Source organism: Eptesicus fuscus, chromosome 5 (genome assembly GCF_027574615.1).
Source record: "Eptesicus fuscus isolate TK198812 chromosome 5, DD_ASM_mEF_20220401, whole genome shotgun sequence".
Taxonomy (NCBI): domain Eukaryota; kingdom Metazoa; phylum Chordata; class Mammalia; order Chiroptera; family Vespertilionidae; genus Eptesicus; species Eptesicus fuscus.
Genome location: NC_072477.1, coordinates 82297386 through 82322912, shown reverse-complemented (window position 1 = coordinate 82322912; position 25527 = coordinate 82297386). Strand labels below are relative to the sequence as shown.

Sequence of the window (25527 nt, the reverse complement as noted above, 5' to 3'; positions counted from 1 at the left end):
TGTATAATCAAGAATGTATGAGTGGCTAAACTTAACTATTTGCTACCTGACCTTTCTAGAAAAAGTTGGCTGACTCAGAAGGCTAAAAAACAAAAAGGAAAACACAGGGAGAGGTGGCCAAAGGCACACAGATTGGAAAGGAGAAATGAAACTGTCTTTATTGTCAGATGATATAATGCTGTATAAAGAAAATCCCAAAACAACTGCTAGAACTAATTAACATGTTTAGCAAGTTCTCAGGATGCAAGATCAGTATTAAAAAATCAAGTGTATTGCGCTTATAGCAATGAACAAAGATTCTTGTGAACATCAGTGTGCCATGTTTTGGGATCAGCCCCATCCTTTGATGGCAGCTCCCTGGACCCTTGCTACTTAAGCTCTTACAATCTTATATAATAAAAGCCTAATATGCAAATTGACCATCAGTCCAACACACAAGATGGCTGCCCCCATGTGGTCAAAGATGGCTGTCTCCATGTGGACACAAGATGGCCACCACAAGATGGCCACAAGATGGCCAGCAGGGGAGGGCAGTTAGGGGTGACCGGGCCTGCAGGGGAGGCAGTTGGGAGGGACAAGGCCTGCAGGAGAGGGCAGTTAGGGGTGACCAAGCATGCAGGGGAGGGCGGTTGGGGGCGACCAGGCTGGCAGGGGAGGGCAGTTAGGAGCAATCGGGCTGGTAGGGGAGCAGTTAGGCATCAATCAGACTGGCAGGGGAGTGGTTATGGGGTGATCAGGCTGCAGGCAGAAGCGGTTAGGGGCAATCAGGCAGGCAGGCAGGTGAGCGGTTTGGAGACAGCAGTCCTGGATTGTGAGAGGGATGCCCGACTGCCCGTTTAGGCCCAATCCCACTGGGCAGTTGGTGGCGACCTACTGGGATCTGGCCTAAACAGGCAGTCGGACATCCCTCAAGGGATCCCAGATTGGAGAGGGTGCAGGCTGGGCTGAGGGACACCCCCCACCCTGTGCACGAATTTTGTGCCCCGGGCCTCTAGTAGTTATACAATTCCCTAATTCCTAAATTAAATCCTTTCAGAAGGAATTCTAGAGTGGTTTCTGTTCTAACCAAACCCTGATGGATATAGTAAGAAATTTAGATTTAGAATACTAAGTATAATGGAGAGATGTTAAAGGGTTTAATAATAATCCGATTCATGTTTTTGTAATTTATTTTTTATATCTAATCAAGATTTCTTGATTCTGAAGTCTTGATAGTATGTAGACTCTGTTTCTGACTAGATATTTGCCCAGTCTTTATCTTTGGACACATATTCTGTCTCATTGATTTGGCATCTCAGGTAGTCTCTCTTTCTTAGCTTGAGACCCTGAATTTCAAAACTCATTTTAACCAATCAACATTGTATTTGATTTTCGTTTCTTGTCTGAATATTATACAGTTTACATTTTTCTGCCCTAGCTTCCCAATGAATTCTGCCTACCACTGTTCATGGCAAAACATTAATATTCACAGTGTTATGAAATAGCAATATTATGTTTTTTTTAGTTTTTTAAACTTAGTTTCTTTGGACTTAGTTAAAATGTTTTTTTGGAAACTACATTATTTCTTAAGAACAATAATTTTTATGACAATATACTATTTTATCTCAGATAATACTAAATGTAAAGTTATGCCTGCCAATAATCACTATGAATGCAATAAAAATGATGGTTCTAAAACATGATTACTTTTCAAGCCACTTCGATGATTCTAAGGATCTTTGAATCATGATAACTCTTGAGCTTACCTGATATTTTTTCAGAAAAAAAAATATCAATGCTTAACCAGAATTAGTGAAGAATGATAGTGCTTTGCCTTATAGAGTAATCATATGATGCCTGGCTTTTATTCCATTTCAGGAACAAATTATAAATCCTCACAAAAAACAAAGTGTTCATATGGTACAGACCTGGAATACCATTACCATTGCCTTTATCTACAGACTAGAGGCCTGGTGCATAAGATTTGTGCACTGGTGGGGGGCATGGCCTGTGGGGATCAGCCCACTGTGGGAACACCGCTCATCCAATCAACTGAGCCGCTGTGGACCTGCCCTCTGAGTGGCAGCATCCTGGTCAGCCAAGCGGCACTGGTCAGCCAAGTGACACTGACTCATCCTGGTCAGCCAAGCGGCACTGACCACCAGGGGGCAGCTCCTGCATTGAGCTTTTGCTCCCTGGTGGTCAGTGTGCGTCATAGCGACTGGTCGACTGGTCGTTCTGGTCATTCTGCTGTTTGGTCACTGGGATTTTATTATATAAGATAGTACTCAATGCAGTAGTATAGTAGTCAAATCAGATTTGGTATGTTCTGAATCTATATTCGTCATTATTTGTCATAAGCAAGCACACTGACAATCTGCACAATTAATTAGGAGGTCATTAGCAAATAGGTATGCATGCTTTAGCCTAGATCTATCAGTACATGTGCATAAGAATGCATTGCTACATTTGGGTCTATATTACAAAGGTGAAAATTTATCTATGATGAACTGAAAATAAATAATTAAAAAAAACCAACCAGAATAAATAAAAACAAAACAAATCAAAATCCTGATGCCCAAGACTTGTAATATGTGTTAACAAAGTGTTATAGACTAAATATTTGTGTGCTCCCATTTCATATGTTAAATCCTAACACCCAGAGTGTTGGTATTTAGAGGTGGGGGTCTTTGGTAATTAAATTATGAAGGTGAAGTCCTCATGACTAGACTAGTGCCTTTATATAAAAAAAAGATCCCATACTTTGGAAAAAAGCACCTCTGTAACTTTCCAGTGAGGTGTCATAAATTACCAGAATCTGAGAGCCACTCCAGGATATAATTTTATTTTATTTATTTACTAGAGGCCTGGTGCACAAATTCGTGTATGGAGGGGGGCATTCCCTCAGCCCAGCCTGCACCCACTCCAATCGGGGACGCCTCGGGGGATGTCTGACTGGCGGTCAGACACCCCTCTCACAATCCAGGACTGCTGGCTCCTAACCATTCAATTGCATGCATGCCTGATCACCCCTAACCTCTCTGCCTGCCTGCCTGCCTGATCGCCCCTAACTGCCTCTGCCTGCCTGATCAACCCTAACTGCCTCTGCCTGCCTGATCACCCCTAATTTCCCTCCTCTGCCAGCCAATTTGGTTCTGATTGGTCAGTTTCTAAGCCAGTCATTGTCAAAAGCTCCACCTCCTAGGCAGCCATTGGCTCCTCACAGTTGACCCAGATTTGGTTCTGATTGGTCAGTTTCTATGCCAGTCAACGTCAAAAGCTCTGCCTCCTAGGCAACCATTGGCTCCTCACAGTTGATCCAGATTTTGTTCTGATTGGTCAGTTTCTATGCCAGTCAGCATCTCTGGGCCTATCAATGGGGCCTGATAAGAAAGGCAGGGCTGACCAGCAGTCCCTGTGGAGGCCTGGAGAGAAATGGAGGTGAGGCTGTTGGCCAGGCAGGGAGAGAAAGAGAGGCAAGTTCTGATCAATGGCTGCAGGCCTCTCTCCAGGCCCGATCCGCAGTCCCCTGGGCAGTCCGTGCTGGGTCCCGGTACCGGCAGTGGCCCCAGTCAGTGCTGAGTCACCATGGCAACCCAGCACTGACTTCCAGTCTGGTCCAGCCTTCAGTTGTAAAGGTCCTTAGACCCTGGCTCTTTATTATATAGATTTATTTATTTATTTAATTTTGGCTTGGTACAGTGAACTTTATTGATGGTGCACGACAAAGTAGGGCTCCCTATTCCCCTCCCCTTCTTCAGGAGGTCTGGGATGGAAACGGTGGTCAGGAGATTCTCAGTGTGTTGGGGGATCAATCTGGGGCAAGGACTCTCCAGCAGCTGAGGGTCTGTTTTCTTCTTGCTGGGGCTGGTGGTCCAGGGGGCTCTTACTCCTTGGAGGCCATGTGGACCATAAGGTCCACCACCCTGTTGCTGTAGCCATATTCATTGTCAGACCAGGAAATGAGCTTGACAAAGTGGTCATTGAGGGCAATGCCAGCCCCAACATCAAAGGTGGAGGAGTGGGTGTCCCTGTTAAAGTCGCCGGAGACAACCTGGTTCTCAGTATAACCCAGGATGTCCTTGAGGGGCCCTTTGATGCCTGCTTCATTACTTTCTTGATGTCATTGTATTTGGCAGCTTTCTCCAGGCAGCAGGTCCAATCCACAACCGACACATTGGGGGTGGGGACACAGAAGGCCATGCCAGTGAGCTTTCCATTCAGCTCAGGATGACCTTGCCCACAGCCTTGCAGTGCCAGTAGAAGCAGGGATGATGTTCTGGGCAGCCCCTCGGCCATCACGCCACAGCTTCCCAGAGGGTCCATCCACGGTCTTCTGGGTGGCGGTGATGGCATGGACTGTGGTCATGAGTCCCCCCACGATGCCAAACTTGTCATGGATAACCTCGCCAGGAGGGCCAAGCAGTTGGTGGTGGCTTTTTTCCAGATCCCCCACACAAGAACTCAGCTCAGCTGATACCTTGATTTCAGCCTTGTGATATTCTGAGCAGAGAACCTAGCCATGCTATCCTGGACTCCTGACCTACAGCACTGTAAGTTAACAAGTGGGAGCTGTTTTAAAAACATTACCTCTAAGTTTGTGGTAATTTGTTACACAGCAATGAAAACTAACATATGACTTAATTGGAAATAACTACCATTTCACTTCCTCTTTTCAGGGCCAGGTATGAAATAATTTCATGCTATTTTTGAACCTTTAATAAAACTTTAAATGACAATATTCTCTACTGTAGTTCACTAATTAAGGGCAAATGAGGAAATACAAACACATTTTATATCTCAATATTTTCTTTTTCTTTCTTTCTCTCTCTCTCTCTCTCTCTCTCTTTCTTTTTTTAAAAATATATTTTATTGATTTTTCACAGAGAGGAAGAGAGAGGGATAGAGAGTTAGAAACATCGATCAGCTGCCTCTTGCACACCCCCTACTGAGGATGTGCCCGCAACCAAGGTATATGCCCCTGACCGGAATCGAACCTGGGACCCTTGAGTCCGCAGGCCGATGCTCTATCCACTGAGCCAAACCGGTTTCAGCGCCCCTTTCTTTATTGATTAAAGTATTACATATGTGTCCTTATCCCCCCATTGTCCCCTCCCCCACCTGCTCATGCCCTCACCCCCCTGGTGTCTGTGTCCATTGGTTAGGCTTATATGCATGCATACAAGTCCTTTGGTTGAGCTCTCTCCCCACTCTCCCCTGCCTTCCCTCTGAGGTTTGATGGTCTGATCAATGCTTCTGTCTCTGTTTTTATTCATCAGTTTATGTTGTTCATTATAATCCACAAATGAGTGAGATCACGTGATATTTATCTTTCTCTGATGGACTTATTTTGTTTAGCATAATGCTCTCCAGCTCCATCCATGCTGTATCTCAAGATTTTTTTCAGGGCAGTACATTGATATTTAGTTCCCCTGGGAAATCTATTTTAATTAAATAATCCTAAAATATATGTTATATAATATATATTATCACATAATAATATATATACAAACTCTGAAATATATATATGTGTATATGTACGTATATTAGTATAAGCTTAATGTATAGACTAAAAATATTTGATTATTTATTCAGAACAGAAAATACTCTCCCTATTTTCTCTACAAATAATTGTAAGAATTTTACTATTTTCATAGATATGACAACATCAATCTCATTAACTACAACCTCACTAGGGTGCATAGCATTGATTATTCAGCCAGGGCCTATGACACTGATAGTCATTACTCATGATGACTGATATGCATCATAAACCTATGACTGATGGCTAGAAATATTCATGGACCCATAAAGCCTACAGCTATTGCCAAACACATTTTAAATTTAAATTTGGAGGTGATTCATTTGAATTAGTACATAACTACCAGTGACTCTCAGATGAAAGGACAGTGGCATGGAAAAGTACGGTCACTAATCTAATGTAGTCTCAACCAAAGCAACAGTTTGAGGCAGCCTCCAATGCTTAGAACTCATTTCCAGAACCATGAAGTTTTGGTTTCCTAGGCTGGCATTTACAGCAAATTGCTTTGTGACCTCAAACAAGTTTTAAGTCTCTTTTCTTCTAAAATAGTAACAAGAAAATTAGAATATCTGAAACCTCTCCTGAGGTGTTATGGGAATTAATTTTTTTTTAACAGCATTGAGAGACTCAGAGAGATGGGGCATAAAACCAAATAACAAGATTAACAGCTCACCAAATAATTTTTACTTATAATGTTAAATTACAGCTGAAAAAGAAAATTCTTGGCAATAAATGGTGAAAGTATTTCTCACAGTGACTAGAATGAAGACACTAAAATGCCGAGAGTGGCCTAAGAGGAATTTCATAGCCCATTTAAAAATTAAAAGAAATTTTTTGTTATAAAAAATTTAAACAATATTTTCAAGTAGAGGAATAATATAATAAGCGTCAAGCACCTTTAAACCACCTTCAATAATTATCAGCTCCTTTCAAATCTTTTTGGCTTATGTCACTATCTATATTATTTTGAAGAAAATAACAATATCATTTTATCTCAGAGTCCAAATATTCAGATAAAATACAGTGAATTCAAATGTATTTCCAAATGGGGCTCAAATGTAAAAAGTCATTGTATTTATTAATTATTAATCACTTGAACCAATAAAAATAAATAAAAAACACACAAATTTGTAAAGAAAAGGACACTGCAGACCAAGAGTTCCTTTTGAAATGTAGGAAACAATCATGTAGGTACTGAAGTTTTATTTACATATCCTACCTAATAAAAGAGTAATATGCAAATTAACCATCACTCCACTACACTCATAAGCCACGCCCACCAGCCACGCCCACCAGCTAATCAGGAGCAAATATGCAAATAAACCCAACCAAGATGTCTACAGCCACAAAGAGCAGGAGGGAGGCTTGGGTTTCCCAGGCAATAGAGGAAGCCAAGCTTTCTGCCTGCCCTTGCTGGCCTAGGCCTCCACTCAAGGCTACAAAGTTTCAATTATTGAAGGTAAACAAATCCAAACAGAAATGGCAGCAGCCACAGAGCTGGAAAGAGCAGGAGGCTAGGGTTGCCCCCAGCAATGGAGGAAGCCAAGCTTTCCGCACACCCTGGCCTGCCCAGGCCTCCCCTTAAGGCTACAAAGTTTCAATTATAGAAGATACATAAACCCCAACAGAAATGGCTGCTGCCACAGAGCGAGCAGAAGGCTTGGCTCCGCTCCAGGCTACAAAGTTTCAATTGCAGAAGGTAAATAAACCCCAGATACCAGGGCCTCTGCTTGGGTTGCCAGGGTCATGGCTGGCCTGCAAACCACCACAGGCCCCTCAGGCCTCCCCACACCCCAAGGGAACTCCCACCCTGATCAGGGACACCCTTCTGGGCAAACCAGCCAGCCCCCACCCGTGCACCAGGCCTCTATCCTATCTAATAAAAGAGTAATATGCAGATTGACCATCACTTCCACACACAAGATGGCTGCCCCCATGGGGTCAAAGATCCTGCACCCATGTGGACACAAGATGGCCAGCAGGGGAGGGAAGTTGGGGGTGACCAGACATGCAGGGAAGGGCAGATGGGGGGGACCCAGGCCAGCATTGGAGAGCAGTTGGGGGGGACAAGGCCTGCAGGGGATGGCAGTTAGGGGCAATCAGGCTGGCAGGGGCACAGTTAGGCATCAATCAGGCTGGCAGGGGTGTGATTAGGGGGTGATCAGACTGGCAGGCAGAAGTGGTTAGGAGCAATCAGGAAGGCAGGCAGGCGAGCAGTTGGGAGCCAGCATCCTGGATTATGAGAGGGATGTCTGACTGCCCATTTAGGCCCGAACGGGCAGTCAGACATCTCTCGAGGGGTCCCAGATTGGAGAGGGTGCAGGCTGGGCTGAGGGACACCCCCCACCCCCCGTGCACGAATTTTGTGCACCAGGCCTCTAATTATAATATAGAATTACTAGAGGCCTGGTGCATGGATTCATGCATGGGTGGGTCCCTCAGTCTGGCCTGCACCCTCTCACAATCTGGGACCCCTTGGGGGGGATATAGCAGTGTTGAGGTGGCAAGCAGCTGGGGAGGAGCCCTAGTTGGGGCCAGGCGCAGCTCTGCTGTGCTCATCCTGACCCCACTGTGCCTGCTGCTGCTGCTGCCACTACCGCCGTCACCACCACCACCACCCAGTAGTGCTGCCATGCGCAGCTGCACTTGCTAGCCATGAGCCCAGCTTCTGGCTGAGCAGTGCTTCCACTGTGGGAGTGTACTGACCACCAGGGGGCAGCTCCTGTGTTGAGCGTCTGCCCCCTGGTGGTCAGTGCATGTCATAGTGTCTGGTTGTTCTGGTCTTAATGGTCGCTTAGGCTTTTATGTATATATATATATAGATGTAAGGGGCACCACTAAAGAAACATCAAACTCTTTCAAGGCAAGAAGTAACACCTATTACAATTGTTGCAGAAAAAATGCACCACTTTTAATAATTTTTAACTGAGATTTTAGCCACTAAAATTTTAGCATCTACTTCTTGGATCGATCATACATCTACTTGCTTGCTTATGAGTGTTCATTACTTCCCTAATTTTAGGAACTCTAACATGTAACACCTTTGGAATCATCATAAGTCTTAAATTGAACACATTCCATGTATTAGCCAGTAGGAGGTGCCAACTTCCTATGTTGCATTGAAAATATTTTCATATCACATTTTAGGGTGACCTTTCTATTAGTAATAGAACACACTTACCAGTGGCTTTAATTTGAAAAAGTAGTTACCGAAGATTTATGTGCTTAAATATGCTCTTTCTGTATTGAAATCAGTTTAAAACTTCATTCTACATGTAAGGATTTTCAAAATATGAACTGAAATCAAAGTGATAGGAAATAGTTAAAATTTATATGGAAAGAAGACTAATGTAGAGGAACCTTCTGTCTCATGAAATAAATAACAAAATAGCATTTAAACTGGAAGACAGATTGCAATCAAAATTGAACTAGTAAATTACATAAAATGGGACTTAAATCTGCACAAGTGCAGAAATAAAACTTTTTTTACTCCTCTCTAACAATTCCAATTACTGCCTGGGAGGGAGTTAAACAGCTGACCTGCAATCCATACTGTGTGGGTGAAGAGGGAGATCTTTGGGGGAAGAGAAAAGAATCAGCTGACCTGATCTAACCTCACTTAGCTGTAGTAAGTAGAGTGGCTAAGGCATGGCTTCCTGGGGAATGTCAGTTAGGCTTTTCAACACTCTGGTCTGTGAAATGGACATGTTTTATAAATGAAATACTTCTGTGTGAGGAACTCCCTGAATCTGGTCTACTTGGGGCCAGTAGTGCATGTTCTAGATGGGAAGGAAAGGCTTGCAGAGTTGCCTTTGATTCAAACTTCTGTTTGCTTTACCTGAACCTCCTGATTTCATGTCTACCTAAAATTATTTAGGAAAGCATGCTACTGAGGTATGATCTCTGATTAATGTGAGTCTGATTTGACAATCCAATGGTATATGTGAATTCATTTCTCTCAGGGGTGGGGCAAGATGTGTGAAAGAATTGAACTTACCCATTCCAGTCATTTAGTGGCTTAAAATGAAGTTTCTTTCAGGTTAATCAATTTATTTTCCCCAAAAATAATGTGCTTTATTATTTTACTAGGGGCCTGGTGCACGAAATTCATGCACTCAGGGGGGTACCTCAGCCCGGCCTGCACCCTCTCGCAGTCCAGGAGCCCTCGGGGGATGTCTGACTGATGGCTCCCCATGGGGAGCAGGCAGAGCCGGCAGTCGGACATCCTTAGTGCTGCCATGGAGACAGGAGAGGCTCCTGCCACCGCTGCTGCACTCACCAGTCATGAGCCCAGCTTCTGCTTGAGTGGTGCTCCCCCTATGGGAGCTCACTGACCACCAAGGGGCAGCTCTTGCATTGAGCGTCTGCCTCCTGTTGGTCAGTGCGCATCATAGCAACCAGTTGTTCCGCCATTCAGTCGATTTGCATATTAGCCTTTTATTATATAGGATGATATTCTTCTGTACAATTATTTTTCAGCTAGATTTTTCTTCTTTATTAAATTTATTGGGTGTCACTGGTTAATTAAACTATAGGTTTCAAGTGTACAATTCTGTATACTGCATTGTGTGCTCACCACTCAAAGTAAAATGTCCCTTCCATCACCATGTATTTGACCCCCCTTTACTACTTTTCTACCTCTCTTCTCCCCACCTCCTCTCCCTCCGGTAACCACCATACTGTTGTCTATTTCTATGAGTGTTTTTGTTTGTTTGTCTTGCTTGTTCATTTGCCACTTTCAGTTTTATATCCCACATATGAGTGAAATCTTATGGCTTTTGACTTTTTCTGATTTTTTTTTTTTTTTTTAGTTAGCATGATATGATCAAAATCCATCCATGTTGTCACCAAGAAATGATAATTTACCTCCAACCACAGCAGGTGGGTTCATAACAGGAAAGTAGAAATGATTTCCAGGCCTTTGTAGTATATAACATGCACAGGTGACATACTGCTTCTTATGCAAAGAACTCAATCTTAAAAATAAGTAGAGCAATGCATGAGTGCCACCAAGTAATGGACTGGAGATCATGGTCAAACTCCTGCCATGTGCTGAGCAAGGAAGGGACAGAATCATCCTTGTCCTTTTCATATATGAACGTTAGAAATGTATACAGAGACAGCAACATATAACATGTGCCTTTCATGTTGCCATCCTCCTCCGAATGCCCATCAGGTAGTTAACCTCTCCCCATTTTTTTCTCTAAAGGTTTGAGACTCAATCCTGTATGTCCAATGTTACCAGCATACCAGTCCAGTTGAAAAGATATTTGGTAGAGCAGAGCCAGATTCAAACATTTCTTTGTAAAAACGATACTGATTCTTAGAAAATAAGAATTTACATTGCCAACAAAAATGAGTAGCATGAGATTAAATTATGTCAGAATTATTTTGCATTTAGGTTAGACATTACAAACTGGTGTGTGTACCTTACAGAAATGAGTTTAGTTTTACCATCTAAGCCCAACTCACTTGAAGTTTGGTAATAGTTGCTGGATCCAAATTTTATTTCTCTCTTGTGGCCTCCGTGGTTGGGCCCCTTTGGTTTCTTCCTGGGAATTGCTGGGAGACGACAGGCTAATTCTCTGATTGCCTGAAGTTTAGATAATTGCTAGGGCTGCACACCCTTTGTACAGTTCTTTTTTTTAAATATATTATTATTTTTTTTTTACAGAGGGAGAGAGAGAAACATCAACGTGAGATTGATGCATCCATTGGCTGCCTCCTGCATGCCCTGACTGGGAATCGAATCCGCAACCTTTCAATGCATGGGATGACGCCCAGTCAACTGATCCATACCAGTCAGGGCTGTACAAATTCTTGCAATTGAGTTTCATTTTTCTCCTGAACTCTCTAATAATATATGCATCCTATGAATTGTGCAGTTTATTATGAACGACTTCTTGCGGATTACACTTCTTTCTGATCCCCTCCGTGCACTTTTTGCTCTTTCTGCCAAGCATACCGTTCTCATATCATTGTGCCTATCGCCAGTGGACTTTTCTTTTCTCTTTGTGTTCCTATCTTCAGCTCTAAAAGCTGTTTTTCCTCTTTGGTTTTACTATTCCTCAGTTGGTGCCTGAAGGCCTTTGAGAATAAGAAAGAATCAATTTTTGACAGATGATCTAAGAAAACCACATCCCCTGGCTTTTTAGAATTTTGCCTTCAATCTTTTTCTGCCAATCCAAAGTGCGTTATACAAACTTACATTCTTTAAAATGAGATGGATTTAATTGGAGGAAGCCATCCCATGCCATCAGGTTTTGTTTTTATGTCCATGAAGGGTGTGCTCTGCTTCTCTATTGTACTTCTTGCCTCCAGTTCTTTCCTCATCGCTCTGGAGTGCTGCAAGATGAAGCTTTCTGAGACCGAGATGGTAGTTTTCATTTTCATGCTCAGAAACAGAAAGCAGCTTCTCTACGGTGAGGGAATAAAATCCACACCCCGGGGCTTGGTATTCACGACCCTATATCCACCTTGCAGTGACCTTAACCATAACCTGCTTTTCCAGTGTTACTTCTCCCTTCTCTCTTTCAGGTAACCTTTCAGACTTTTCTGCATCACTCTCTCTTCTTTGGACATACAATATATCCTTTTAAAAAATCTTTTTATTGATTTATTTTTTAGAGAGAGAAGAGGGGAGAGGGATATATAGAAAGAAACATTGATGAGAGAGAAACATCATCCGTAGGCTGATGCCCCGCACTGGGGATCAAGCTCGCAACCCAGGTATGTGCCCTGATTGGCAATCAACCTGGTTCCTGGGTCAATGCTCATCACTGAGACACACCAGCCAGGCCACACAGTGTATTCTTTAGCTCCAGGGACTTAGGTTACTTTGTAGGCTTCTACCTGGGCTATCTGTTCTTTACATCTCTTAATGACCCATGTCCTCTTTACTTTTGATGCTTAATTTTAGGTACGACTGTCTCCCAAGCTTGGAATTCTCTGATACTGATACGCTCCCCTGATATTTGAAATAAGTTAACTCTAAAGTCTCACTTTAAAAATCAGTTTTTACATTTTATCTTGAGCTTCATCACCTATGCTGATTCATTAAAAATTGAAAATCTAACTTGTGCCAGACACAATTTTAGGCTCTAGTGATACAGCGGTGAACAAAGCAGACAAAAATCTCTGCCTCCTTGGAGCTCACCTTGTAGCATCATAGCTGCCTAAGCGAGTCTTAAAATGTTGAGTTATTATTACTATAATTGGTAGTGAAGCGAGAAGATCAAATGTCCACACATTTATGCACTCCTAACTAGAGGCCCGATGCACGAAATTAGTGCAAGGGGTTCGGCCCTCACAGTCGCAGTGGCTGACTCGGCCCTCGCAGCCCCGGCTTCATCCAGAAGGTCATCTGGCTGTCTGGTCTAATTAGCATATTGTGCTTTTATTATTATAGGTGCTTTACAGAAACAAAAAATAAATTGTTTCTCATTAAGAAATGCTGCTTAATGACTGAAAAACAATGTGATAGTTCTTGATGTCATGCTATTTGTTATAGTAAAGAATATAGTTGCACATGGGGCCAGTACTGATTTAGGAAAGACGGATTAGAGAAGCACAAGTTCCCACCTGTGGAGACAGGAACAAGAGAAAACAACACAAAACGACTTCCAAGGTCCCCGGGAAGGCCCACACTGTCCGGTGTGCATCCTGTGGTTTCAGTTTCTACTATGAGACTTTATTCAACTCCTCAGCTTTCCCGAGATAAGCGGTGGGGGCGACAGCCCAGCATTACGCTTACCATGACCCAAGAGAAGCCATGGCATCCTTGTTATTGCCAAACCACTTCTCTTCTTGCCCTGGCACCAAGGAAGAGGTTGGCAAAAGGTGCTACTTTTCCTTCTTTGTTAACAGCAAGCTCAACAAACACACATGTTTCTTAAGAACATGGGTGAAGATGGGGATAAACTTTTCTCCCTTCTGCTTTCCTGATTATTCAGGATCATCTACTTCTTCAGGCCTTACTGTGTGTGGGCTTATATTAATGATAATAATAAAGATTTCACTTGGCTCATGTAGGGTCTCTTCCTGTTTCAGAAATTTGTTATATCCGATATAATATTTTTTTTGGAGTCCCTAAATGTATCATATGTTTTCATTGAAAGGTTGGTTGGATGATCACATGTTATGTAATGGGCAATCTTGTATATCTTCTGGGCCCTGTTGCTCTCCTAGGTGCCACTTTGGTTTCTTTTGGGTACCATAGTACCTACTAGTCACTGCCGTTGATGGCTGTTGCATCATTGGATAAACCACACACTGCAGGCACCTTGTCCCTGCCAGGCCCTGCTGTTCTTTTCCACTGGGCACTGAAGACTGGATCAGTGTCACCATTTCCAACGAGGCATCACAACTGATAAAACTGATTTTTCATAAAACCGAAATTGCCGAGTGGTCTGTGGAGAAGTGGGGAGAGAAATATTGTCCCACCTTTCTGAGATTTATCCTGTTGCAGGTGAGAAGCAAGAATAAGCCTTCTGCTATGCATTTACAGAATCATTTGGTCATACTTATCTTGCCTTTTTCTTTTCCCTTTTCATGTTTCCTTCCCTTCCTTCCTTTCCTTCCCTTCTCTTTCTTTCTCACCTTCTTTTCCTTTTCATTTCTCTTTCCCTTCCTTCCTTCCTTCCTTGATCCTTCCCTCCATCCTTCTCTTTTTCTTTTTTTTAAATTCCCTTTTCCTAAGAACTGGACATTAATCCAGAGATTTTTTAGTGTTCTTCCACTTATTATGTAATTTGTTTCCCAGAGACATCTAAATCTCTCAAGTAAAGACATCATGAAAGTCAAGCTCAATTGATTGAAAGTATATGCTGTAATAGTTTCTAAAATAGAGTAAGGACTCAAAAATAGCTATGGAATTAATTAATAAAATGGAATATCAATTTATTGCAGTCTGAAATCACTGTAAAGGATGATTTTGATGTCTTTTATTTCTTCTAAAATTCTCAGAAGCAAGGGTATGCTTTCATTAAACTTTGTACCTTCTAAAGCTTTGCATTTAGTATTTTTCATGTAATGGCTTAAACAGTTCTGAAGCAATGAGTGTTTTTTTTTTTTTTACAATTGCACTAAAAATACATAAATGTGAGATGTATCACACAGTAAAATATCTCTGATAACTTATATGTAATCCAGAGTTCACATTTGGGTAGCCTTAGTATTGCTTGCATATTATAATTTAATTTTTGCTAAATGGTTATCTGTAATCTTAAAGGTCAGATGTTTGTTTTCTGAGATCTTCTAATTTTAAAATTTCTACATTAACTAATTTTTAGCATTAAACATTTTAGAAAATGTTTCTTTTTTCACAAATACTTGTCATTTATCTGAGTAAAAATATTTGTTCCTCTTCTTCTAATAGTTTATTTATAGTAGTATTATATACTATTATTTGTTTGGCTTTCTTCCTCTTTAATATAAGTAAGAAAAATTGAAATTTCTTTTTTATTGAATTTATTGGGTAACATTGGTTAATACAATTATATGGGTTTCAGGTATACAAGTCTATAATACATCATTTGAATATTATATTATGTGTTCACCACCTAAAATCAAATCTCCTTCCATCACCATATTGCCCCCCTTTACCCTCTTTTACCTGCCCCCACCCCTTTTTCTCTGTAATCATCATACTGTTGTCTGTGTCAATGAGTTTTTTCCCCCTCAGTTTCTTCACCTTTTTCACCTAGTCCCACAACCCCCCTTCCCCGACAGCTGCCAGTCTGTTCTCTGTATCTGAGTCTGTTTCTATTTTGTTTATTTATTTTGTTCATTAGATTCCACATATAAGTGAAACCTTATGGTACTTGTCTTTCTCTGATTGACTTTTTTTCACTTAGCATAACACTCTCCAGGTCCATCCATGCTGTTGCAAAATGTAATATTTCTTTCTTTCTTTTATTCCGGCTGAGTAGTATTCCATGTATAAATGTACCAGTTTTTTAACCACTCATCTACTGATGGGCACTTGGGCTGCTTCCAAATCTTAGTTATCTATATAATAAAATCCCAGTGGTCATGACGCCATAACAACCAAAGACCAGTCACCAGGCGAGGTGTGCACGGGTAGGTGGCGCCACACAATTTCATGTGCTGGGCTTCTAGTTGTATATAATATTGCAGTGAACATAGGGGTGCATATATTCTTTCGAACTAGTGTTTCAGGTTTCCCAGAAGTGGAATCACAGGGTCATAAAACAGTTCCATATTTAATTTTTGGGTGAGGAGGTAACTCCATATTGCTTTCCACAGTGGCTGCACCAATCTGCATTTCCACAAACAATGCATGAGGATTCCCTTTTATCTACATCCCCTCCAGCACTTCTTGTTTGTTGATTTATTGAAGTTAGCCATTCTAACAGGTGTAAGGTGATATCTCTTTACATTTCTCTGATGATTAGTGACTTTGAGCAAGGCCTGCTCCTATGTTGGGTGTATAAATGTTTACAAGGGTTATATTCTCTTGTTGTATTGATCCCTTTAACACTATGTAATGTTCTTCTTTGTCTTTTACTATAGCCTTTGTTTTAAAGTCTATTTTGTCAGATATAAATATTGCTACCCCAGTTTTTTTAAAAAAAATTATTTCTATTTTCTTGAAATATCTTTACCCATTTCTTTAGTTTTAGTCTGTGTGTATCTGAGACAAGTCTCTTATAGACAGCATATATATGGGTCATGTTTTCTTATCTATTCAGCTACTCTGTGTCTTTTGGTTGGAACATTTAAGCCATTTACATTTAAATTGAATATTGATAGGTATGTATTTATTGCCATTTTATTCTTTTAACTATTTTCCTAATTTTTTTTCTTCTTTTTCCTAAAGAAGACCCTTCAACATTTCTTATAATATTGGTTTGTTGGCAGTGAATTCCTTTGTTTCTTTGTTTGTTTTTTTTGGGACTGGGGAGCTCTTTATTTCTCCTTCAATTTTAAATGATTACCTTGTTAGGTAAAGTTGTTTTGGTTGTAGGACCTTGCTTTTTTGGCTTGAAATATTTTTGTTGAGAAATCAGCTGACATTCTTTCTCTTGAAGCATTTAATATTCTTTGTCTTTAACCTTTGCCATTTTAACTATGATGTGTCATGATATGGGCCTCTTTGGGTTTACCTTGTTTGGGACTCTCTAAGCTTTCTGAATGTGTGTGTCTTTTCCTTTCTCCAGGTTAGAGAAGTTTTAGGTCATTATATTTTTCAAATAGGTTATTGATCCCTTGTTCTCTCTCTTCTTCAGGTATCCTTATGATGAGGATGTTGTTAAACTTCATGTTGTCCCAAAGGTCCCTTAACCTATCCTTATTTTTCTTTCTTTCTGTGTATGTGTGCATGCTTTTTTTTTTTTCTATCTTGTCTTCCAAATTGCTGATTTAATCTTCTGCTTGATCCAAACTACTGTTTGTTCCTTCCAGTGTATTATTCATTTCAGACATTGCATTTTTCATTCCTAACTGGTTCTTTTTTATAGTTTCTACTAGAGGCCTGGTGCACAGATTCATGCACTGGTGGGGACCTGCAGGGACTGGCCCACTCAGCTCATCCCAGTCAGCTGAGTGGCTGTGTACCTGCCCTCTGAGCTGCTGCTGAATGAGGAAATTAGTCTGAGCTGATATTTTGGGGTAATGTCTTGGGTAAAAGCGTGTTCTGTGTCCTGGAGGAACCTGGCAGAGAGCTTTGCACCCCAAAGCCACTCGGTGAATGGCCTTGATGTGTGATGCCAGGTCGGTGACACCATCGGGGATGTTCAGGGCAGCTGTGCTCCAGGATCCTCAGCCATCAGGACAGCCTCCCTGGGAGGGCCACAGTCACATCCCTTCTTGCCATCTGCCTATGCCAGCTTCCCGCACTTTTTCTAGTACACACCTTAGAGGGCCTGCATCAACTGATGGGGTCAGGCCAGAATATAGATTGTCTCAGGTATTTGACAGGTACAGAGACTCGGCCTCACCCTGGGCCTGCTAGCAGCTGCTTCCGCTGTGGGAGCAGCTGCTCATCCCGGTCATCCAAGTGGCGCTCCCACTGTGAAAGCACACTGACCACCAGAGGGCAGCTCCTGCATTGAGCACCTGCCCCCTGGTGGTCAGTGTGTGTCATAGCGACTGGTCGATCAGTCGTTCTGGTCGTTCCACTGTTCAGTCGCTGGGCTTTTATATATATAGTGGTACTTAGTCATGCTGTTATAGTCCTCTCAAAGTTCCTTGAGCATTCTTAAAACCATTTTTTAACTTTATATGTGATCAATTACTTTCTTCCATTCCATTTAGCCCTTTCATTATTTATTTATTTATAGATTTCTCCTATTCTTTCACTTTGGGACATTTTTCTTTGTCTCCCCATTTTTTCCTACCTCTTTGGTTTGTTTCTTTGTATTAGGTATGACCATCAGTAGGGTAGCCTTATTTAGTAGGTTTTGTGTGGTACCCAGTGGCATCCTTGATCACCTTAGCTGGATACTTCAGTAATTTCCCTTGTGTAGTTTATGAGGGCCCTCCTGTTGTAATAGAGTCTTGATTGCTATTGGCTTATTTGTGTGTGGGGTCAACCTTCAGGATAGCTCACTAAAAGGATCAACCCTGACCACAGTGCATGGGCTGCTATGCAGGTGTTTCCCACAAGAAATGGAATACACCTTAGCAGGGTGCCTGCCGAGATATGCCACTTATGAAGCTAATTGGATCCTGCTCTGCTGTTGCCTGAAGCTGGCCAGTGGGTATATTGATTCTGGGATCTCTTGGGGGGAACTCTGGTGCAGGACAATGTCAGACACTGCCTGTGACTGGCCCTGGATAACCTGTTTGGCGTTACAAAGTGACTCACAGTTTGTGGTTGCCTCTACTGGGTCTGGGAGTGAATGGGAAGGATCAAGCTGTGAACCAAGGCTGGCTTTTACCGGCACTGCATCTTGGGATAGTTCAGCTGAAGTCCCAAGGCAGCCCAAGATCTGCCTCTGACTTCTGGCTACCTGTTAGGCTCAGTCACAGAAAGAGCTGTTGGTGGTGCTCGAGTTTCATGAGGTAGGCTCTCAGTGAATCACCAGGTAGGGACAAGTTGTGTTGACTAGATTGATACAGGTTAAAACTCTGTGCCAGTGCTGCATCTGAGGCTACTCAGCAAATGTCCCAGGGTATGCCAAGTCTAGCTGCCACTCACTGAGTGTATGTGCATCTTTGTGATCTGGTTGGGTCATCAGGATGAGGCTAGCAGAGTTTTTCAGGCCCAAACTTATCAATATTTGTCCATGTGAAGGGAGGCTTCTGAGCTGGTCTTGTATGCAAGAGAAAAATGGACCCTGTCCTAAAGCCACACACTCAGTCTGTCCCAGATTCTGCCAGGAGCCTGATCTCAGCAGGGCTGAGCTGCTGGGAGTTGGCAGGATGGGGCTGGTGGATCTCCCATGAGGGGGAGGTGCTGGTCAGTCCTAGGTGATGGTAGGGGAAGTGGGCTCCTCCCCAGAGCCACACAATCCAGTCTGTCCCAGATTTTGCCCAGACCTTGGAAGGATTCAGCTACCAGGAGTCAGGAGGATGAAGCAACCAAGAGCCCAGAGAGGGGCTAGAGGATCTCCTATGAGGGGATGCACCAATCAGGTTCTTGGAAAAGTGGGAGGAATGGTCCCTGCCCCAAAGCCACACCACTCAGTCACTGACACTCCCTGCATCTGCCTAGACCTCTACACCTTGTCCCACACAGCTGATCCCTCAGCAGGGAGAAAGCTTCACAGGGAATCCAAAGGTTGAGGCTATTGCATTCCCCCAGGCTGATGTTGTGTGGAGGGGCTTGCTCCACCCTCTGCCATAGCCCCAGGTGAGTGGCTGTGAATGAGATTTTGTGCATTGGCCCCTTAAGAGGGGGCCTGTGTCTCTATTTGACTCCTGTCTCTCCCTGGCAGACAGAATCCCTGCTGACTTTCACATCTAGATGTGACGTGGGTGCCTCTTCTTGGCTCTGGTGCTCTGGGTGGGAACCTGGCTTGGGGTTGAGACACCATGCTTCTCAGGGGGGACCTTTGCAACTGAGACATCCACCCATGGGAGCACAGCCAGTCCTTTTTGCATTTCCTTCCTTCCTATCAGTCTCCATGTGACTTCTGTAAATGTTTGGTTATAAGACTTCTCTTCAGCTAGTCTTCAGTTGGTCATTCAGGTTGATTGTCTATATTGTAGTTGTAATTCCAGTTTGGTCCTGGAGAAGGGGAGTGTAGCTTCCACTGACTCTGCCGCCATTGTGGATCTCTCCCCAGGATGATGTTTTGTTTATGTGATTCTTACCAGAATGAATGTCTTTTTTAAATATATTTTATTGATTTTTTACAGAGAGGAAGAGAGAGGGATAGAGAGCTAGAAACATCGATGATAGAGAAACATTGATCAGTTGCCTCTTGCACACCCCCTACTGGGGATGTGCCCGCAACCAAGGTACATGCCCTTGACCGGAATCGAACCTGGGACCTTTCAGTCCGCAAGCTGATGCTCTATCCACTGAGCCAAACCGGTTTCGGCAGAATGAATGTCTTTTTTTAAAAAAAGTGAGAAAACAATTAGGTCCTGTCATAAAAGTCAATATAACACAAGGCTACAATCACAAAATATTATCAATGTTTTAAGGGAAAATAAATGAATTTGTCCAGGGTCTTATACTAAGAATTATTTATGCTTATGTTTGTTATGATTATTTTCATGCTAGAAAGACATTTAAATATTTTTCTTCTTGTAACAGTAGGTCATTATTTTGCATAATATTTCATCTAATAATACATCAATGCTGTTAAGATGAGCTGTGGGAACAGCAGGAAAGATGGCCTAAAGGAAAGTGTTCACTTAGTGACAGGAAAAGCTGATAGATTTTCGAAAATTTTAGAAGAAATAAAACTCAGAAATTGGCTGAGTTGTTTTCCTGAGGCTGAAATTATGCTGACAATTTAGGGTGGAAAAATTTGAGGTGAGACAGATTTGAAAATATTAGCATAATTCTTTATAATCATAATTTAAATGGTATTACAATGTTACTAGGCAACTGAGGTGCCTTTGTTAGTCTTGTGTATCTAAAGAGGACGTTTATATTAATTTTGAGATCAAGGGTTATAAATGTACAGTTGACCCTTTAATAACATGGGGGTTAGTAGTGAATTATAGGCAAGAGAATAAAATACAATTAATGACTGACTTCTAATCAGAAACAATAGTCCAGAAGACATTGAATGACATGTTCAAATGGTTGAAATTATCCACCATAAATTTTTTATGCAATGAATCTAGCATACTTGGTCTAAAATTTCTGAAGGAAGTTATTTAGGCTAAAGGAAAAAGGATACAGATGGTAACTCAGACCTATAAGAAGAAATACAGTATACAGGAAGTAATAAATATGTTAGTAAATATAAAATATTAAAATTTTCTTTTTCTATCTTAAATTTTAAGACATATGGTGGCTGAGAGAAAAAATTATAACAAAAGTATAAAATTTTGGTTTATTATATATGATGTAATATATATATATATATATATATATATATATATATATATCAGCAATAACACAAAGGATGGGGATAACTGTAGATATACTGCTACAAGTTTTCAATATTTTAAATTAACTGATTAAACATTAAGAGCATTGTCATAAATTAGAGATGGATTTTATAAGCTCTGGCAAACACTAAAATGAAATACAAAACCCTAGAGGTAGACACCAAGAGAAGAATTAAAATGGAATACTAAAAATAATTTTAATTAAAATAAGGAAAAAGGAGAAACATAAAAACTAGAACAAACATCAAAATGGCAGACCTAAATACAATCATACCAATAATTACTTCAAGTAAAATGGGCAAAACATTCCAGTTCAAAAACAGTTTTTCAGAGGGGTCAAAAGCAATAACTGGAAGCAGCTGCATGTTGTCTATGAGGGCTATAATAAGACACAAGACACAAATAGGGTGAACACAAGAAGTAGGAAAAGAATACTATATTTATAGTAAGATTAGAAAAGCTGGACTGGCTATATTAATATAAGAAAAGACTCAAAAACAGAAGGGTTACAAGAGATAATAAAAGACATGTCCTTATAATAATAGGGTTAATACTTGAAGGAACTGTAATTATTTATAAGCTAGAGGCCCGGTGCATGAAATTTGTGCATGGGGGTGTGTGTCCCTCAGCCCAGCCTGCATCTTCTCCAATCTTGGACCCCTCAAGGGATGTCCAACTGCCTGTTTAGGCCTGATCACCCCCTGGTGATCCAAGCGGAGGCCCTGGGATCTGGGATTTATTTATCTTCTATAATTGAAACTTTGTAGCCTTGAGTGGAGCCAAGCCTCCTGCTTGCTCCATGGCTGCAGCCATTTTTGTTGGGATTTATTTATCTTCTATAATTGAAACTTTGCAGCCTTGAGTGGAGGCCTGGGACCACCAGGGTGTGCAGAAAGCTTGGCTTCCTCCATTGCCGGGGAAACCCAAGCCTCCTGCTCTCTAGGTGGCCACAGCCATCTTGGTTAATTTGCATACTCACTCCTGATTGGCTGGTGGGCGTGGCTTGTGGGTGTAGCAGAGTGATGGTTAATTTGCATATTACTCTTTTATTAGATAGAACTAGAGGCCCAATGCATGAAATTTGTGCAAGGGGCTTGGCCCTTGCAGCCCTGGCTTTGTGGGGAAGGTTGTCCGGAAGGTCATTTGGCTGTCCAGTCTAATTAGCATATTATGTTTTTGTTATTATAGATGTACATGCACCACAACAGAGCTTCAAAATACTTGAAGCAAAAAAAGACAATGGAGAAATAGACAATTACAAAATTATTGTTGATTTTAACCTCTCTCTCAGGTATTGAGAGGATAATTTGATAACCAAGAATCAGAAAGGCATAGCTTATTTGATCATTCTATCAAGCAACATAAAGTTTTATGTTTTTATTTAGGTCTGTGATCCATTTTGGGTGAAGTTTTTGTATTGAATGTGAGATATGAAGATAGATGCAATCTTTTCCATATGCTGGAGCCATGTGTGAAAAGAAAAACCCTTTCTGCATTGAATTGACCTTGCATCTTTGTGGAAATTAGCTATATATGTGTAGATCCATTACTGGACTTTCCATTGTGCTTCCTTGATGTACTGGTATATATCGATTTTCTGCCAAAACCACACACCACACTGTCTCACCTACTTTATGGTATGTATGGAAATCAGGTGTATATGTCATCCAAATTTTCAGAATTGTTTGGCTACTCTAGTTTCTTTGCCTTTACATAATAGATTTTAGAAACAGCTTGTCAAGTTCTAAAAAAAAACACACCCAAAACCGAATTTGAAATTGTTATCAAACTTGCATTGTACATTTGATTTGGGAAGAATTGACATATTAACATTTACTGAGGTTTTTAATCAGGAACATAGTATACTAGTAGATTGTTCCATTAACTTTGATACTATTTGATTTTTTCTAATTTGTGCTTTATGACTTTATGCATAAAGATCTTGCACATATTTTGTAAGATGCATACCTGTTATATGGTATTTGGTGCCATTGTATATTATGACTTTTATTTTCATTTCTAATTATTCATTGTGACATAGAGACAAAATTGATTTTTTCATATTGTCCTTATACTCTGCAACCTTAAAAACTTGCTTTTTAGTTCTAGTTGCCTTTTTTATTTAGATTCTTTGGCGTTTTCTAGGTAAAAAATCTTGTTTTCTGACAATGGAACAGTTTTATTTCTTCCTTTCCAATCTGTCTTTTTTTTTTTTTTTTTGGTTTTGTGTTATTGTGCTGAGTAGGACAAATAAGTTGTAGGGGAGGGCAAAAGTAGGTTTATGGGTGTGAGTATGCAAAACATCCTTCCTAATAAAATAGTAATATGCAAATTAACTGCACCTTCGCTACGCCCAAGCCACGCCCACCAGACAAAGCCACGCCCACCAGCCAATCAGGGTGAGTATGCAAATTATCCAACAAAGATGGCGGTTAATTTGCATACACTGAGGGAGGGAGGAGTGGAGACTGAAGACAACTTAGAAGGAAGAGGGAGGAAAAGTGGAAAGCAAGGTGGCTGCCAGAGGGAAAGCCCTGGCTGGGCAGGGCCGGGCAGGGCGGGGCGGAGTGGTCCAGGCAGCAGTGGCACGCGGTGCAGGTGTGGCAGTCACAAGGGTGGCGGCAGCGGCAGCGCACTCGGCCACAGTGGCCACTTGCAGGATTTTTCCTGCAAATGGGCTACTAGTACTTAATAAAGCTATTGTAATAATCATAGCCTGCATGTTTTTTTTCCATACAAACAACTGTGCAAGATAAGCTTTGTTCAGACATGACTTACAATGCTATGTGAGTCCAGTGTTAATGGATCAACAATATATTTTAAGTAAGTGTATTAAAATAGAAACATAGATTAAGGTCCTTGATCAGTTGATGAAATTTCACTAATAAAATTTGATCTGGGCCTGCAGTTTGCTTTTTGGAGAGTTTTAAAGTATAAATCCTATTCCTTAATAGACGCAGAAATATTTTATTCTTTGGTGAGTTTTGGGAGTTTGAGTCTATCAAGGAACTTTACTGTTTAATTTCAGTGGTTGAATTGATGGGTATAGTATTTTGTATAGTTTTCTGCTAGTAACCTGTTGTAACAGTGATGGGCAACCTTTTGAGCTTGGTGTGTCAAACTTCGCCAAAAAGCTGAGCATAACTCGGGTAGTGTGTCACTTTGAGGAAAAAACATTATTTCGCAAATGTTTCATCCTCAGGAGCAGCAAATGTTTCATCCTCGGCATGCGGCCGCCTCAGCGGCTGCGTGTCATCAGAAATGGCTACGTGTGTCAGTGCTGACACGCGTGTCATAGGTTCGCCATCACTGTGTTATAATATTGCCTCTTTGATTTTTGACATTTGCAATTTGTGTATTTTCTCTTTTTTTCTTGGTTCACCTGGCTAGAGACCTGCCAGTTTTAGTGACCTTTTTCTTCAAGAACAAGTGTTTGGTTTTATTTATTTTTCAATTTTTATTAAATGGCATGATTTTATTTTCTATTTTTAAGACACCTCTCAAAGAAACATTAGTGTCTATTATGTTTCTTATTTTTTTTTCAACTTCATTGATTTCCACTTTTATTTTTTTCTTCTTGTTTTGGATTTAATTTTATTTTTTATTTTCAAATTTCTTACAGTAGAAACTTTAGAGCACTGATTTAAGATATTTTATCTGATCTAATATAGGTATTTAATGTACACATATTTCTCTAACCACTGCTTTAACTTCCTGTATCATCTAAATTTTAATGTTATGTTTTCATTCAATTCAAAATATTTTAAACTTCCCTGTTATAATCTCTTTGACCCTCATGGCCCATAGGAATTGGATTAATTTCAAAATATTTGGGGAATTTCCACCTATCTTTCGTTATGGATTTATAATTTTAATCTACTCTTGTTAGAATATTTTGCCTAAATCAATTCTTTAATATTGTTGAGGTATGGATTTTTGGCTTAAACTGTGGTTTGTGTGGGGAAGTGTTTCCTATACATTTGAAAAGAATATATATTCTGCTGTTATGTAGTGGAGTGTTCTAAAATGGCCAATAAGTTAACTTGATTAATAACATTGTCAGGGCTTCTATGTAGTTACCGAATTTCCGCTACTTGTTCTATCAATTACTGAGAAAAGTGTTGAAGTCTCCAGCTGTAGAATTTCTATTTCTCCTTTCAGTTCATCAGTTTTGCCTCATGGATTGTGAAGCACTGTTTTTAGGTCCATACACATTTGGGACTACTTTTTCTTGGATATTTGACTTTATCTTATAAATATGATGACCCCATGCTTATTTTGATATGTTTGCTTGATGTATCTTTTCCATACTTTTATTTTAATGTTATTGATGTGGTTGGATTAAAATTTATCATCCTTTTAACAGTTTTCTATTAGTTTTATCTGCTATTTGTTTCTTTGTCCCCTTTTCTGGCTTTGGATTGTTTATGATTTCATTTTTACTGTATTAGTATCTCACTTTTCATACT

The 25527-nt window shown here is 40.8% G+C and overlaps 1 pseudogene; it reads right to left on the bottom strand.

Annotated features, from left to right (window-relative positions):
- Positions 1-3853: 3853 nt before the first annotated feature.
- LOC114226856 (glyceraldehyde-3-phosphate dehydrogenase-like) lies at positions 3854-21423 on the bottom strand (annotated as a pseudogene).
- Between the last annotated feature and the right edge of the window lie 4104 nt (positions 21424-25527).